This window comes from Camellia sinensis, chromosome 9 (assembly GCF_055761805.1).
Source record: "Camellia sinensis isolate YWXY chromosome 9, ASM5576180v1, whole genome shotgun sequence".
Classification (NCBI taxonomy): Eukaryota; Viridiplantae; Streptophyta; class Magnoliopsida; order Ericales; family Theaceae; genus Camellia; species Camellia sinensis.
The window spans coordinates 12,822,786-12,837,141 of NC_138969.1; the positions used below are offsets into that span (position 1 = coordinate 12,822,786).

The window sequence follows — 14,356 nt, forward strand, 5'->3', positions numbered from 1 at the left end:
AAAAAATATATTTGTCACCAAATAAATAAAAAAATGAAACGACATCGTCTAATAAGTTTGGAATTTATTGGTGACGAATTCCCTTTGTCACAAAATTTCGCAAAAAACTTTAAATTTTGTGACAAAAATGTTCGTCTCCAATGAGCTAAAATAATTGGCGCCAACAAGAAAAAAAATTGGTGCCTCTTTTTTTTTCTGAAAAATTTATTTTTTCGTCTCCTATAGTTTTGAAAACAATTAAAAGAAACAACAAAAGTAATATTTGGTCATGTTTGGGTTACATTCTAAAACGAAAATAAATTTTATCACCAAATTTTAAAAATTAATTATTGAAAACTCCATACTAAACAAGGTAATGTTTTCTATTAATTTTGAAAATTACAAATTTTTTATTATTTGTTTCTTTGTATTTTTTCTCACAAAAAAAATAGCTACATTAATTATCTTCTTTTTTTTTTTTTTTTTTGAGAGAGGTTTTGACCTTCGATTTTTCTGAAATGGGTGTTCTAGACGGAAAGGATAGAGTTGGTTCAGACAATGAGAAAAAGTGCTTGTGTGCAAGAGGGGCCTTCACTGTGAGAAAGAATAGTGGGTTTACATAGGGTGCCTTCTTGGATAATAGCTTCAATGTTGGCATGCACGAAGGGCTTAAGTGTGAGACAGAAGAGATAGGCTTTAGCGCGAAATAGAAGAAATGGTTTACAGTGTCTTCTTGAGTCACGACTTCAATACTTGTGAGAGAGGAGTAGACTCAAGTGCGAGAGAGAAATGAGGGTTTGTAGAAAGTGTTTTCTTGGGTCATGACTTCAAGGTCCGTGTACATGAAAATGAGTGATAAGCATCAGAGTGTATCTCTTGGGGTCACAGTTCCAATGCTTTGAAACACAAAACCACGACATTTTAATAAAGAGAAATGATTAGTGATAAAATATTTTTGTATCCTTCAATGCCGGAACAAAGAATTTATTATTGGTGATGAAATAATTTTGTCTTCCACAACTTAACCTTATGAGACGAAAAATATATTCGTCACGCAATCAATTAGAATTTATTAGTGACAAAATATTTTCGTCTCCCACAACTTATTCTTCTAAAACAAAAATATATTTGTCGCCTATTTAATAGAAAGATGAAATGACATTGTCTGCATGATGGAGTGTTTATTGGTGACGAAATATTTTCGTCTTCCATAACTTATCCTTCGCAGACAAAAATATATTTGTTGCCTAATAAATGGAAATATGCAACGACATCGTTTAATAGGCATGGAATTTATTGGTGACGAATTACGTTCGTCACAAAAAAAAAAATTATATTTTGTGACAAAAAATGTTTGTCTCCAATGAGCTAAAATAATTCGCGCCAATGCAAATGAAATTGGTGCCTCATTTTTGCACACAAAATTTTGTTTTCGTCTCCTATACTTTTGAAAAAAATTAAAACAAACAACAAAATTAATATTTCGTCATCTTTGGGTTAAATTTTAAGACAAAAAAAATTTCGTTACCAAATTTTGTCACGATAGCCCAGATTTCTTGTATTTTTTATTGATTTTAAGCATTTGGTAACGAAATTTGGTTTTCCTCTCTAAAAATAATACATTTGGAGACGAAATTATTTCCTCTCTAAATTTTTTTACAATGGTGATGACAAATTTCGTTTCCAAAATGGCGCCAAATCTTCCACCAAATTTTCCAAGGGCGGGAAATTGTTTTGTGACAAAAAATAAAATTTAGAGACGAATAAAATTTTCGTCACCTATTGTTCTATTTGATTTTAAGCATTTGGTGACGAAATTTGGTTTTCGTCTTTGAAAATAATATAACTGGAGGCGAAATCTTATTTTCATCACTAAAACGTGCATATTTGGAGACTAAATATTTTTTCGTCATGCGTTTTCGTCACCATAGACCGTTTTTGTTGTAGTGACAATTTTTTTTTTTTGTAATTCTTGGACTTAGTATTTTTTTTCCTGCTCTAAGTTTTTGAACTTTTTAAAGTTAAAAAAAAAACCATTAATGAAAGTAAGAAAGAATATGCATGTTTCTTATTTGAATTAATTTTAATATTTAATTTAATAAAAATAATTTAAATGAGAGAAACAACGATGGAGATATAGATTTTAGATGTAATAAATAACAAATTATTTGAGTGTTTTATTATTTTCGAATAATTTCTTTCTTCAAGTAAAATTTCATTCTAATTAGATGTAAGAAATGACAAATTATTTAAATTGCTTATTATTCTTAAATATTTTTTTTTATCTTTCATTTCTTATTAATTAATTTTAATTTATTTTTATTGTAACATGATTAGATTTTTTGTACTTTTATATTTATTTTAAAAATTTTTGTTAATAAGGTGAGAAATATTGACCCCTTTTCTAAAAAATCCATGGACTGAAAATTGAAAGATTTAAAGACAAAAATTAAAATTTAAGAATAATATAAGATTGTGAAAAGATAAAAATGAAATTTTTTTTAATATATTTATGAGGTAGCGTTTGGTAATTTTTATAAGTTTTTTTTTTTAAATTATAAATATGAAATGATATTATGTTTATTTTTCTTTAAAAAAATTTAATACACAAATATGTTTACAAAAAATAAAAAATAAAAAAATCATGTTTCATAAGTTGTTGTGGTATTGGATGATGCTAGGTAGCACTGATGAAAGGGAAAAGATGCTGAAAAAATGGACAAAAAAGCAATGATTCCTTTTTTACTAGGGGTGAGCTTGGTCCAGATTGGGGTAAAACCAGAACCAATCCGTTATCTACGGTTCTTGAAAAATTAGAACCAATCCAATCCGTTTAATTCGTGGAACCAATCCGAACCAATCCATTTAAACATGGATTGGATCGGTTTAGGACCACGGATTCACATAATTAAATAACAAATATATATATATATAACACTTTAATTTCATAAAAATATAAACATAGTGCTATATTCGTTCCATAATAACAACATGTTTTTCTATAATAGTGACATAATGTTCTAGAATTTAAACAATCATTAGAAAACTGATTTCACCATAAGTATTTAAACCATTACAAATTAAAACTAAAAACTAACAAACAAAAGTAATAAAAAAAGATATTATACGGGGTTTAAGTTTGAGTTTAGGTTTTATATAGAATAAGAGAAGATACTATGGGGGAGGATGTATAATAAAAATATAGATTATTTGTATACGGTCCGAATCGGTTCCAATCCGGAACCATGGGGTTCAATTCGGAACCAATCCGTGGACTACGGATTTTTAATTCTTCAATCCGGAACCGAACCATGGATTCAAAAAATCAATCCAAACTAATCGGATTGGACTGGACTGCATCAGATTACGGATTTTACAGATTCCTTACTCAGCCCTATTTTTTACAATAGATTAAATTTTCATTTATTATTTAAACACGTTTATTGATCTAACTTAGGGTTTAGTTACACATATAGATATAATACTTTAATTTTTAATTTTTTTTATAATTATTATAGATTTATATATATTGATGAACCGAATATGAAAGGCTTAAGTTCTCTCACATTATAGAGAAAAACATAGAGCATTGAAAACATATTCAAATTATAGAGTAAAACATGATTCAATTACAAATTTATGTAATATTCAAGGATTGTTTCATGGATCCAAAGAGTTCATTTTGTTTAAAAAATAAAGAAGTTAATTTATTTTAACTTTCTTTATAAATAAATAAAAAAAGGTTCAAACAATAAATACGTTAGTTCAAATGATAAATTTTACATTAGTTATGTAGTGTGAAATAAATCTTATGTAAAATTATTAAGGTATTATCTATAATAACATTAATTTTAGAGATATGACTTCTTTTTAAGTATTTTATCAATGTTTAAATATTTTTATAATGTCTTAGAATTTTTTTTTTAATATTGCATAGAATTTAATAATTTTGTTCAACATTACTAAAATAATATATGGGTCTTCATTAATTTTTTTGTAACATTAATTTTTTTGTAAAACCTCAAGGGAAGTGAGTGAAATATACTATTTGAATATTTAAGGACAATCTTGGGATTTTTGACTCATAATACATGACATCAGCATGATATGGACATATTTTGTTAAATAAACTAACACAAGATTAACGATAGGGGAATTTTAAAAGCGTCAATTGTTGAAAAGTCAAAAGTAAAGAAGGTATAAGGCATTAGATTCAATAGATATTTTTTTATTGATAAGAAGTGTTAGGTTTTATTTCTTGGCAAACCCGTTTGACAAAACTCCTTTCAGTTGTATTTATTTTCGCACTTTTATTTTAGTGAGGCTATGAGTGTTTAGATGCGAATCCAACCCGAATTGTGCTTTTCAGAGAAGGTTCTACCTATGTTGTCAAATCCGGAGACAAAACATTATGTTGATTCAATTGTAATTTTTTGTGTTTTTGTTCTGTCCGCTCGAGCGGAGCCTTGTGAGCTCGAGCGTAGATTAGCAGGTCTCAGTATTTTGTCAGGGCAAGCAAAAAATACTGGTGGGTGTGATTTTACGCTCGAGCGGATTCTCCTACGCTCGAGCGCATCTCAGTTTGTTCGCACGCAGCTTTTGGTCAGTCCGCTCGAGCGGGCTGTGTTAAGCTCGAGCGGACCGCGCGATCCCAGATTTCCAGATTTGATTAAAGAGTTGGTTTTCTTCTGAAATTAGGATTGCTTTGGTTCTCTATAAATACTTGGTTTTCTCCCAAAACTAAGTGATTGATGGGACTTCTCCAGATCTTATTTTTGGATCTTAAGGTTTATATCTGGAGAGATTTTGCTAGTTTTCTTTGATGTTTTGATTGAGTCTTCAACTCATGTTCTAAAGAGAGTACATCAAAGGTTGTGTTTTGTTCTACAAAAGAGAGTGTTGTTCTTCAGTTGTGTATTCTGAAGAGTTCGAGCCTGAAGCTTTGGTGGAATCCGGAGTAGCTCATCAGAAAGACAATTCCGTGGTGAAGATGGGGTTGGAAGAGGCACATAGAGGTTGGTTCAATTAGGCGTTGTGGATTCGTTTTTTTTAGGTAATTGAGAGTATACCTGTGTAATTCCTTTAAATCTTCTTAGTGGATTGTTCTTGTGGCTGTTGCCCGTGGTTTTTTGATCACAGTTGGAGGTGTCCAATTGTGGTTTTTCCACGTTAAAATCGTTGTGTCTCTTTGTCTTGATTGTTTGATTGGGATTGTTTTATTCTACTTAAATTTGATACATAATCACAAATCAACATCTAGGGGATTTCTAGATTTTTCAATTGGTATCAGAGCAGGTCGTTCTATTTTTTTTTTTTTTAAAAAAAAAATTCTTTTAGAACGAGATCTTGTTTGATTTGTGATAATGGATACAATTCGTGAAGGAAATTCTATGGTTCGACCACCCCTACTTGACGGATCCAATTATTCTTTTTGGAAAGCTCGGATGAGATCGTTTTTAAAATCTATTGATGAAAAAGTTTGGCAATCCGTCATGAATGGGTGGACTGAACCAACAATTACCGTTGATGGAGTTACAATCCCCAAACCAATTGATAAGTGGGACACAACTGATTACCAAAATAGTAGCTGGAATAGTAAAGCTATCAATTCTCTCTTTTGCGATGTCACACCTGAAGAATTTAGTCGTATTTGCAATTGTGAAGTCGCAAAAGAGGCTTGGGATATCTTACAAACTATTCATGAGGGCACTCCTTCTGTGAAACGTTCAAAACTTCAAAGGCTCACATCTAGTTTCGAAAACCTTTCAATGAAAGATAGTGAGACCTTTGATGAATTTTATGCGAAGTTGAGTGACATTGTTAATTCCAGCTTCAATTTAGGTGAAAAAATTCTAGAATCCAAAGTTGTGGGAAAAATTTTGAGATCCTTGCCCGATCGGTTCCAACCAAAAGTTACGGCTATTGAGGAGGCTCAAGATGTTGACAACCTCAAGCTGGATCAGTTGGTTGGAAATCTCCAAACTTATGAGGCACACAGGAATTTCAAAACGAAACAAAAAGATATTGCTTTTAGTAGTACTCATAAAGTTAGAGAGGATTCTGATGAGGATTATGAGATAGATTCCAAGATTACGGCTGCTTTTGTTAAACAATTTAAAAAATCTTTTTTGAAAAAGAATCCTAATCTTTTGGAATCTACTCATTCTCATAAATCTAAAGGCAAAGATAAACTCAAAATTAATCCTATAGCCAAGAAGGAGAAAGGAAAGATACAAGGGAACTCTGAAAGACTCCAATGCTATGAATGCCAAGGATTTGGCCACTTTGCTTCAGAATGCCCTACTCGTTTGAGGAAGAAGAAAGCCCTCGCTATCACTTGGGATGATGAATCAGAATCTGATAAAGATGAAAGTGACAATGAAGATCACGGTGAAGAGGGTCATAAACAATTTCTGGCTTTCATGGCGGCTTCCGAAGCTGAAGGACAAACAGATTCTCCGAAGATGTCAGTTGAGAATATCACTGATGATGAATCCTCAGAGAGTGATCATGAAGAGCATGAGCAAGCTTATGAAAAGTTATATCAGGAGTCTCTTAACTTATTCAAATTGAATGACAAACTCACAAAGAAACTCAAAGCATGTGAAAGTGAGAATGTCAAACTTAAGGAGGAGATTTTCGAGGCTAGGATCAATGCCATCAAGATAGTTGATGATCAACAAGTTCTTTGTGCAAAACTGTTAACTTGTGAGACAGAGAGGAATGAGCTACTGCAAACCCATGCCATGTATGAAGAAAAGATTGAATCTCTCGAGATGTCACAAGTTGCTTTGGAAGAACTAATGATCCAGAAAGAGGAAGAGCTCAAGTGTGCTATGGCTACCATTGGTCTTTGGAACAAAGGATCAAAGACTTTGGATGATATCATTGGGTCTCAACAAATGATTTGTGACAAGAGTGGCATTGGCTTTGGTGGTAAGAGAAAGCAAAAGCAGAGTGCTTCAACATCTCATGATACAAGAACTCAAGGAAAGGGAGAACAAAAATTTCAACATAAGGATGGACTTCTCAAACTCCCTAGAGTTGGTAAGGTAAAAGAAAAGAAGGTACACCTTGTTTTTATTTGTCATCATTGTGGTATGCATGGTCATATTCGCCCTTATTGTTATAAGTTGCATGGGAAAGGGTCTCAAAAGGGTAGAAATTCGAATACTTTTTGGGTTAGGAGACAGCCTTACATATCTAAGCGGAATACCAAGATTCATGAGGGTGTTCACAACACCGCGACATTTACCAAGACCGCTAGACCTAATTTTGTTAAGATCAAAAATATTTGGGTGGGAAAACTTGACTTGTGTTAATTTGTTTATTTGTTTTAGCTTTTGGATTTTTGTGTGTTAAACATGTGTGCTTGTTCATTTTTTTTTGTCTTGCTTTATTCTTGAAAAAAAAAAAATCCCAAAAAGATTTTCTTAGTATGGTTTTGCAAGCTTGAAATTTTTGAGTGGTCCTTGGTGCATATTGGATTTGATGAGAATATCCATTACATGTTAATATATGTGTGCTTTCTGTGGTCATTACTCATTTTGGAGTGTGTGTTTTTTGATTAGTATGTCTCATTCTGTACACACTCTTGGATTAGCAAATTTTGGAGTCTTCCGCCTTAGTGATTATTTTTTTATGGACTTCTATCATTGATCTTTTGCGTTTCTAGAGGAATTGACCTATACTAGCATATCATGGGTGATGTTGAGTCTCTTGACCACCTACCATCCTTTTGCATCTCCATGGCTTTCCCGTTAATTCTTTGCAGTCTAGCCATGAGGAAAAGGCTACCTCAGAGTCACCAACCAGGCCATCCTTATTATATCCATGCTTCTCTGGTTCGGTTTCCATACTCTTGAGCGTGTCAGCCACCAATGATTGTGCAAAAGATAAAGAAAAAGAAAAAGGAAAAGAAAGAGAAAGAGAAGAAGACAAAATATGCAAAAGAAAAAAAAAATGTGCAAAAGAAAGAAAAAAAAAAGATTCATTGATTGAGGGGGAGCCTCCGCCTTTACTCACCAAATACCCCTTGATTCCTAGTGGTTTGACTTTCCTTTGTCGTGCTTAAGATTCTCTTGTCGGAGGTCCAGCTTTCATATCACTACTAGGATTGAATCTAGTGTTTGTCGAACTCCAAGAGTCACACACACACTTTTATCATGGGATCTATGCTTTTCACATAATGCATCACTTTCTTGCATGAGGAATATTCTACAGACTGTGCACATTGTATTTTCTTGTAATGGTGCTTCTTGGATAATCTTATGTGTTTTAAGGTACTAATCTGAAATTCCTTGCTTGCTCCACCATATTGTTTTTATCGTTTTCTTTTTGTTCACTGTTTTTAGTGTTTGTGGTTGCTTTTAGTGAGGGGGAGTTTGGTTTCTCATTGCAAGAGTTGTTTAGCATGAACACTTTGTTATGTTTGGTAAGGGAGATTGGCTTGCATGTTACTATGCACTATTTGCCCTTCTTTTATGTTTCTGATATTTACATCGTCATATCATTGTTTGTGTGGTTTATGATCTTGTTTTGGTTGTTTGAGAGTTGTTGTTCATGAGTCTTAGTTTTCATCTATTCATGTTTTCCATCTCATGTTTCAAGATAATCGTGTCATATGTCTATTGCTTTTTCATATACTATTGTGGGACTAATAGTTGTTTTGGAGATTGTGGCACTAATAACTATTTTGCAGATCAAGACCTTGAAAAAGAAGTTGGCTTTTGTTGGCTGTAATGGGTTGGGGTGTTTAGGATTTTATTTGTTAGGTGTGTTTTGTCACGGCATTGCCAAAGGGGGAGATTGTTAGGTTTTATTTCTTGGCAAACCCGTTTGACAAAACTCCTTTCAGTTGTATTTATTTTCTCACTTTTATTTCAGTGAGGCTATGAGTGTTTAGATGCGAATCCAACCCGAATTGTGCTTTTCAGAGAAGGTTCTACCTATGTTGTCAAATCCGGAGACAAAACATTATGTTGATTCAATTGTAATTTTTTGTGTTTTTGTTCTGTCCGCTCGAGCGGAGCCTTGTGAGCTCGAGCGTAGATTAGCAGGTCTCAGTATTTTGTCAGGGCAAGCAAAAAATACTGGTGGGTGTGATTTTACGCTCGAGCGGATTCTCCTACGCTCGAGCGCATCTCAGTTTGTTCGCACGCAGCTTTTGGTCAGTCCGCTCGAGCGGGCTGTGTTAAGCTCGAGCGGACCGCGCGATCCCAGATTTCCAGATTTGATTAAAGAGTTGGTTTTCTTCTGAAATTAGGATTGCTTTGGTTCTCTATAAATACTTGGTTTTCTCCCAAAACTAAGTGATTGATGGGACTTCTCCAGATCTTATTTTTGGATCTTAAGGTTTATATCTGGAGAGATTTTGCTAGTTTTCTTTGATGTTTTGATTGAGTCTTCAACTCATGTTCTAAAGAGAGTACATCAAAGGTTGTGTTTTGTTCTACAAAAGAGAGTGTTGTTCTTCAGTTGTGTATTCTGAAGAGTTCGAGCCTGAAGCTTTGGTGAAATCCGGAGTGGCTCATCAGAAAGACAATTCCGTGGTGAAGATGGGGTTGGAAGAGGCACATAGAGGTTGGTTCAATTAGGCGTTGTGGATTCGTTTTTTTTAGGTAATTGAGAGTATACCTGTGTAATTCCTTTAAATCTTCTTAGTGGATTGTTCTTGTGGCTGTTGCCCGTGGTTTTTTGATCACAGTTGGAGGTGTCCAATTGTGGTTTTTTCCACGTTAAAATCGTTGTGTCTCTTTGTCTTGATTGTTTGATTGGGATTGTTTTATTCTGCTTAAATTTGATACATAATCACAAATCAACATCTAGGGGATTTCTAGATTTTTCAAGAAGTCTACTCTTTGTGAAATAATTTGGTAAAAAGCCCTTTTGTTTGTTCCGAAGAACATTTTGTTTTCAATTTTATCCCTTAATTTATCTATTGACTTTTTATAGCGATTTCGGTTTTGGTCCGACCTTTATTGTATTCCAAACTCGCATTTCATGGCTTAATATTGTTATTCATGTGTCTTTCCCTCTTTTTCCTTTCCTATTTTGAGTATTGGAATGTCTTGGGCATGTTTGGGACAGGTTGGTTGTTAGTTGGTCTAGAATGCTGTTATCCAGATTTTGGCTTCTTTGAGCGATGGTGTGCGTCTATAAAAATTCTGAAGGTGTGTATTCTGCGCTCGAGCGAGGTCACTTATTATGTTTGGTTGCTTGAGCGACAACTCCTTCGCTTGAGTGAGCCTCGCGTATATCAGATTGCAATAGCTCATTTTTACACAAAATTTTTGTATCTTTTCACTCAAAAACCCTAGATCGGCTCTTTCTCTCTCTAAAAACCGACTTCTCTCTACAAATCTCCTAGGATCTAAGGGTCTCTCTACCCTACTCCCTTTGATAAAGAGTTGGAGCATATCAAGAGCTATCATTTCATCCGAATAGAGTTTGATTTCGTCACTTTTGAAGTTCCACCATTTCTCCTTTGGACTTAAACACTTGAGATAGAGATATTCTACACTTTGTTATAAGCTTTAACCTAGTTATTTGTTGTTATGTATATATGGTCAGATTTGGGGTGTTTAGAGAAAACCTAGGGTTTGGGTTCATGATTTAGAAAGTGGGTTTCTATGTGGTCTTATATAATTGATCATGGGGTTTGGATGTGAGGTTGTTTTGTGTTAAAATAGATGATTTTGACCTTTGGGTCAATAATTGGAAAATGGGGAGTTTTTCCCTAAAATGTTTGGAATAATTTATTTTGTATAAATAATGGAATTTATATAAGAAATGTGAAATTGGGAGGATGTATGAAAGAATGGTGTAGTTAGATTTGTTTAAATCACTCACCTATGAAAATTTGATAGATTATTTGTTATAAGAATTGTATATCTGTTTAGAAACAACTATATTGGGCTATCGGTGGAGAATAGCTATGATTGTTGTAGAAATTCCATGAGGATTAAGTGAATTGAAACTAATCACTTAGGTGCCATTTGGTAACACTTACGTTTTTAGTTTTCTGTTTATATTTACAAAAATTTAAAAAACTCAAATAAAAACTTGTTTGGTAAAATTTTTGATTTATAAATCAATGGTCTCAGTTTATAAATTTGGCCAAAAAATGAAAACACAAAAAATGTGTTTCCATTTTGAGTTTTCAGTTTTTTTTTTTACCACCCAACACTAGCCACCACCTGCCACCATTTTCCACCATTGTCTTCCGCCACCACCAGCCACCAGCCACCACCAGCTACCACCCACCTGCCACCCACTCGCCACCACCACCCACCATCGTCACCACCACCACCACCCACCACCCACCTGCCATCCACCCGCCACCACCCGCTACTACCATCCACCGCCCACCACTACCACCCGCCACCTACTTGCCACCACCACTTACCACCCACCTGCCACCAGTCACCCATCCACCACCCACCACCACCATTACCTACCACCCACCCGCCACCCACCTGCCACCACCACCCACCGCTACCACTACCACCACCCACTCGCTACCACCGACCACCCGCCACTGTCACCCACCCACCCAGCACCATCACCACCCGCCACCCACCTGCCGCCACCACCACCACCCACCATCACCCACTCGCTACCACCCACCACCCGCCACCGTCACCCACCTACCCATCACCACCACCCACCACCACCCGCCATTCGCCATCCACCTGCCACTACCACCCACCAACTGCCACCACCACCCACTCGCTACCAACCTACCACCCGCTATCGTCACCCACCCACCCATCACTACTACCCGCCACCTACTCGCCACCACCACCCACCCACCACCACCACTCGCCATCCGCCACCCACCTGTCACCACCACCCGCCACCACCACCACCACCACCCACTCGTTACCACCCGCCACCGTCACCCACCCATCCACCCACCACCACCACCCACCCGCCACCAGTTATCCACCATCCACCGTCACCACTTTCCACCACCGTCTTCCGCCGCCACTTGCCACCACTTGCCATTTCTTACTCTTTTTCATATTTTTAAATTTTTTTAAACATTTTGTCAATTACCAAACACGTTTGTAGTTTATGTTTTTCTAAAAATAAACAAAAAATAAACAAAAACCAGTTTATAAAATTTTTGTAAATATAAATTGAAAATGTAAACGTTACCAAACTGACCCTTAATATGATGGTATGTTAAGGCATTGAATATGTATAATTGAATGTCATTGAATATGACGATACTTGTAAATACATTGTATATGTATAACATTTTGGGAGGAGAAAGATGATGTACTCTATGTTTTGGGAGGAGATAGGGGATAGACTCCATTGAAAATTAAGTTGGCCGGAGTGTCCAGGGTGAAAGTCCCAAAATCTTATGTATACATGGGTGTCGATCCCGCTGACAAAATTTTCTTAAAATGACAAGATTGAAATGTTTATGTGATAGTTATGTTGATTGAAAACCACTGGGTTGTAATCTCAGTTGGGTTATTTGGAAAAGTATAAAAGTGGTTTATGAGTTGAAATGAAATGAACTAATCTGAAATGAATAAATGGAAATGGATCTAGATGTGAATGTCAGTATCGTGTGATCATGTGAAGAATGTGCATCTGTAATAAACATGGAATATATCTGACACTTATATCTTAGTTAAATCTCATATATTGTGTTACACTGCTTCTACTAGGCTTTGGCTCACCCTATTTGGGAAATCATTTTCAGGTATCGGTGATATGCTTCCTCCAAGGATGTAGCTTAGGAGGACTTAGGAGCTGGAGGCTTTATTTGTTATTTTATGTTTAAATGTTTATTCAAGCCTAGGGTTTTATATGTACAGAGCTTATGACTCTCTTTTGTTGGAACCAACTAACGTCTTGAAAAGATGTAAGCTCGTAGGGCATTATTTTGTTATTATTAACCACTATTACATGCTATAGATTTAGGATGAACATTTATGAATGTATGATACATGTAATATCTTTTGTAATACAAACTCTGATAATTGAAAATACCTTAACTTTATTATATCCATTTCTCTTATGAGTTGGTTTATTTGTACTTTTTTTTGGGGCGTTGCAACTTGGTATCAGAGCGTATCGGGTTTGAATGCTTTGGGTACGTAGGAAGTGGTTATTACCACAATGGGTTTGTCTCGCTTGGTTAAGACGGCAGTATATATTGTATGCTTATGTGATAACATGCTTATGTGATTATATGGGTATGGAATTTGATTTCTAGGATGTTGATCGAATCCACGAGTTTCTGGGAGTCCTATTGGAAAGGCACTTGATCACTACCATTTCTAACCAGAACTCTAGCAATGCCGTATGACGGTCATTGTCTGGAAATGAAATTCGTATGTGTTTCTGTGACTACGTGCTTATGTGGAGTGGATTAGTATTGTCCATTGCATTAGGACACGAGTGAGTTAGCTTCAGCACATTTATGAATGTGCTAATTTCTTTTGTTACCTTAATTACGATGTCAGAATGTGGACGTGGTGGTGGTAGGCGTGGTAGGCCTAGGCGGCAGGAGATGCCAATGCATGATGATATTTCGGCATAGGAGGAAGGAGTTGGTTAGGCCAATGTGGCCGAACCAGTTGGTTAACAGGCCATGGGCGCTTTAGCCCACGAAATAGTCGGAGCATTGAGGGAATCCATGGACATTCTCAGGTTTGATAATCAAGTCCAGGCCCAAGTAGCTCAGGCAGGGCTGTCTTTTCTGAAGAGAGAATTCTTCCGATCAAATCCGGACGAGTTTTTGGGTGATCCCAAGGAGCCACTGAAGGCTAATGAGTGGCTGGAACAGATGGTGAAGACGTTTGAGATGCTCGGCATCGAAGACGGGGGTTTTAGAGTGACCTTGGCATCCTTCTAGCTGAAAGGAGACACAGGTCAATGGTGGAAGTATGTGCGGGGACGCATTGAAGGGACTTGGGAGGCCTTCGTTGATGCTTTTCAGGACAAGGATTTACCTGCTACAGTAAGAGAGAAGTTGAGGGATCAATTCTCCAAGTTTGTGCAACTAAATACACCAGTGGCTGAGTTTGAGGCCACTTTCACTAGTTTGTCGAGGTTTGCACCGGAGTTAGTGGCGACAGAGAAGCGCGGAATTTGAGAAGAGGCTGAGGACCGAGCTCATGTTCAGAGTGGTCAGATCCATGATTAGGGACTATGGGCGCCTTGTGGAGGCTATAGCCCATCTTGAGACTATCATGCATACAGAGGAAAAGAGAATAAGGGGCTCCAAGAGGAGTCAGGATAACCAAGAGGACAACAAGTGGCAAAGAGGTTCTAACCCCAGTTGTCCCAGGGAGCTCAGTCGAGGTCCACTTTTCTAGTACCGAGTTCGGGTTCTGGGAGGGGTGGATAGGGA

The 14,356-nt window shown here is 36.2% G+C and overlaps 1 protein-coding gene across 2 annotated transcripts in view; it reads left to right on the forward strand.

The window, feature by feature from the left end:
• The window catches only part of LOC114265851 (putative ribose-5-phosphate isomerase 4, chloroplastic), a 260,134-nt gene extending 247,307 nt beyond the window's left edge, over positions 1-12,827 (forward strand). For both annotated transcript variants that reach the window (XR_014339385.1, XM_082886183.1), the window contains exon 10: positions 12,701-12,827. The gene's annotated coding sequence lies outside the window, so the exon portion shown is untranslated. The remainder of the gene's footprint in view (positions 1-12,700) is intronic.
• The last annotated feature ends 1,529 nt before the right edge of the window (positions 12,828-14,356 follow it).